Source organism: Octopus bimaculoides, chromosome 16, assembly GCF_001194135.2.
Source record: "Octopus bimaculoides isolate UCB-OBI-ISO-001 chromosome 16, ASM119413v2, whole genome shotgun sequence".
Lineage (NCBI taxonomy): Eukaryota > Metazoa > Mollusca > Cephalopoda > Octopoda > Octopodidae > Octopus > Octopus bimaculoides.
This window is the reverse complement of record NC_068996.1, coordinates 18,752,345-18,756,860: the sequence shown is the minus strand read 5'-3', so window position 1 is coordinate 18,756,860 and position 4,516 is coordinate 18,752,345. Positions and strand designations below refer to the sequence as shown.

Below are 4,516 nucleotides of genomic sequence, written 5' to 3'. Positions count from 1 at the left end.
TATATATATAAGAAGGAAAAAAGAAAATGGAGATTGGGAAGTTAATAATTGTTTTTATTATTAACAACAAATCAATCATCATCCTTTACAATTAATACTCAGTGAATTAATTAAATATTAAATTCATATGCCCTGAGCATAATATCTTCAGAGGGAAAAAATATATCCTGAATGTTTCATATGTTTAAATATATACCTATAATTTTAAGGAAATTAATTCCCCAAAAATATTAGGTACTGAACCAGTATTTCATTTACCTCATATCCACTCAATGATATGCCACAGAGGACAGACAAGTCAATACATTCACAGAGCCACAGAGGATGTCAGATATTGGTCAAGTGTAGCCATATGGTACAGTCATGTACTGCATATGAATGAAGACAGTTGCATCAAGAAGTGCTGATCTCTCATTGTAGAGAGAATGTGTAGAAGGGGTACACCCAGGAATACATGAGACAAAGTAGTGAGAAAGAATCTTCAGACGATGGGCCTATAGAGAAGAATTTGTTTGCTTGAGAAGACACATCAAGCCAAATGAAATCATGGTTGTTGTTGCATACAGGCATGTCCCCTGCATCTCTCTCCAACTGAGTGATCTTAATTTTGTGGGCTCGTGGGTACTGGTGCCACATAAAGTCACCAATGCCGATACTGCATAAAAGCACCCAGAACATTCTGTGAAGTGGTTGGCATTAGAAAGGGCATCCAGTTACAGAAACCTTATCAAAACAGACATGAAGCCTAGACAGCTCTTCAGATATATATATATATAGATTTATATATATATATATATATATATATATATATATATATATATATATATATAAAAGATGAGATGATTCCCATACCATAAATAATAAATAAATGCACCCTTTTAAAGCCTAGCCAGGCTGATGGGCCCAGTTTCCTGGTTTCAATGGTGTATGTGTTTCCCAGCTGGACTGGACACCAGTCAATCGCACCGTTACTCATTTTTGCCAGCTGAGTGGACTGGAGCAACATGAAATTAAGTGTTTTGCTCAAGAACACAACGTGCCGCCCGGTCCAGGAATCGAAACCACAATCTTACGATCATGATGTTGTCACCCTAACCACTAAACCACGCGCCTCCACATTCCCATACCATGTACAATGATTATGTTATTAATAATGATATAATTCTGAAGATTCATGGAAGATGCTGAAACAACTGCAGGATATGAAATAATGGAAATGTTAATGATGCTGTCTTCTATTCCTACTAATTGTATATGTGTGTATATATATATATATATATATATATGTGTGTGTGTAAATATATCAAATTAAAGATTCTACGAGGTATATTACAATGGACAATACCAAGTGGAATCTCACCTTTTATCTCTCATGTTTCTCCCTCTTTTAATTTCTTCTTTGTGATATAATTCTTGGGAAAGAATATATTTGCGGCTGAAGATAGCTTTATACTATCAATTATATACCAATAATGATGCAACAACTATAAAGCTTGAAACACGTGTACCGCAGAATCCTTTGTGTTTTGTTTTTATTTTTACATTTCCAATTTTTATATATATATATATATATATATATATACATGCATACGCATACATATACCAACTCATTTGTGAGCATATGCAAACATACATTTATCTATGTATGTGATGGGTTCTCTTTTGTTTCTGCTTATCAAATCCCGTCACAGGGTATTTGTTGGCCTTGGCTGTAGCAGAAGACACCAAAGGTACAAAACAAATATAGTTGCAAAGAGAACTCTTTAATCATACAAGCATATCAAAACCTATAGTCATATATAAAGCTTTATAGTATTTAAACCAGTCAAAATATTCTACCCCTTTTATGTTCAAAGTGACTAGATCTGGATTCCCCATTCCAGTCCTACAATGTCATTTTAAAAATTAACATCAAAATCTCAAAGCTATAAAATAATGCATGATTAATTCAAAACGATGTTAATAAATAAGTACTGCATTTGACAGCGTAATCTGAATGGTAAGGAGTTAAGTAAACATTTTCTACACATCAAACATATGCAATTACAAACCCTAACATCACCAAACATTAAATCTTACAAATTTTGATAATCTCTTAGAGTGAGAACACACATATGCATGCACACATACACACACACACAAACAAAGCTTCTTTCAGTTTCTGTCTACCAAGTCCATTTACAAGCCTTTGGTTGGCCCAGGGCTATAGTAAAAGACACTTTCACAAGGTGCACACTTGCACACCTGGAAATGTGTAGTCAGAAAGCAAACCTCTTAGCACACAACCAAGGAGATATAGATATATATTAATAATAAAAGGGTAAAATTAATTAATTAAATTAATTAATTAATAATTTTACCAAGTAGCTCGGTACGTTAAATTAACCTTTATAGGTAAAATTTTACAAATATTCTATAATTATAAATATAATTATAATTAGGGGCCAGGTAATTGCTTCACCACATAATTATATATTTATGTAGGTGCAAGCATAGCTGTGTGGTAAGAAGCTTGTTTCCCAATCACGTTTCTGGGTTCAGTCCCATTGCATGACACCTTGGGCAAGTGTCTTTTATTATAGCTTCGGGCTGACCAAAGCCTTGTGAGTGGATTTGGTACACGGAAAGTGAAAGAAGCTTATCATATATATATATATGTATATATATTAATGTGTGCATATATTTATGTGTGTGTGGCTTTGTGTCTATGTTTGTCCCACAACCATTGTTTGACAACTGATGTTGGTGTGTTTATGTCCCTGTAACATAGCAGTTTGGCAAAAGAAACTAATAGAATAAGTATTAGGCTTACAAACAATAAGTCATGGGGTTGATTTCTTTGACTAAAACCCTTTTAAGCATGACTGCAGTCAAAAGACTGAAACAAGTAAAAGAATAAAAGAAAAGAATATATCATGAGATTCTATCAGTTTCCATCTGACAAATATACTCTCAAGGTTTCGGCCAGCCTGAGACTATAGTAGATGATACTTGCCCAAGGTGACACACAGTGGGACTGAACCTGGAATGGTGTAGTTGGAAAGCAAACTTTTTTACCACACTGCCACACCTAAGATGTAATTTGTATGACAAAGAATAAGATTCCTCTTTAGTACTAACAGAAGCTCAAACTCAGGATCAATTATTAAACTCTACCGGCCAACGTAAGACCCACAATTGATAGTGGCCACATATGGATTGTACTGCTATAACACGAACAATCTAGACATGCACCCCAAAAAGGCCATTCATTTGACTGTCAGAGTCAAATTGCTACCACTGGGAAACATACAGGCTATTTACCCTCCTTCCCTATCTCTCTCTCTCTCTCTCTCTCTCCCTCTCTCTCAATGATAACAACAACAACGACATCATTCTCTATTTCTCTAAACTCCCTCTGTCTCTCATCCTGCTTCATATATCTCATTCCATTGATTCAAGGTCTGTTCACAAATAAAATTCAAAGCAAAACAAAAATGCCTTTTATTATCAGAAAATACAAATTCAAAAACAAATAACAACATCTATGCGTGTACATGCAGATACATACATATAGACACACACACATACATATATAGAAACAAACATATACACACATGTATATATACATGGGTATAGATAAATAAATATGTGTGTGTGTGTATGAGTAAAAAAAATAAATCTAAAAAAAAACCAACAATAATCTACCTTTTTTTATTTTTAAAAGAAAAAAATGTAAAATTCTCAAAGAATTTACTTTTGTATTTGTTTCTAGAATAAACAATATAAAGCAAAACTAAGAACTGATTAAAAAAAAAAAAAAGAGAGGAATGCATGGGAAAAGAAAAAATGAACAGCCGCAAAATATATCGTTGCATGTCTTGTATTTTCTTTCAATATAAATGTTTATGCTGGTAATATGTTACTACAGAAGCTTAATTTCCCTGCATGTGTGTTGTTACAGACAACAAAATGGTAGGCGTTGTCAATTCTTATGCTCACTGTACCTGCATTAAATCTTGGTTGCACCAACCTTTTCTCCTTCACTCTCCCCATATTGTGCAAACTGAGTTACAGTTGCATTTATCCTTATTCTTTTCCCTGAAATCGGTCTTACTGAAGGTAAGTAACAACGGTCTGCCTGGTAAAGGAGTTCACAATGTCAATGTGTATTTCCATTGTAGCCATTCCTTCGCCATCTGTCCAAATTGATAAGGCGGCAAAGAAAACATTGTATGTGACACACATGTGAATGTAACTTCCCACACACACACATGTATATGCATGTGTACACATCTGTATGTTAATGACTGTTTCTGTGTTTCTGAGCATGCAGCAATCATATATATATATATAGAAACACACATACATACATATATATGTATGTATCAAATACATATATAACAATTCATTCAGTAGTTTAATGGAGAGCAGCTGTGTTCTCAATCTTTTGTAAACCTTCCTACACTACAGAACATGATTATTTGGCAAACACAACCATTATCTCTCTCTCTCTCTCTCTCTCTCTCTATATATA

At 33.9% G+C, this 4,516-nt stretch overlaps 1 protein-coding gene across 3 annotated transcripts in view; it reads right to left on the bottom strand.

Moving 5' to 3' along the window:
- Positions 1 to 4,516, bottom strand: part of LOC106873692 (neurobeachin) — a 436,667-nt gene that overhangs the window by 509 nt on the left and 431,642 nt on the right. The window lies entirely within an intron of this gene.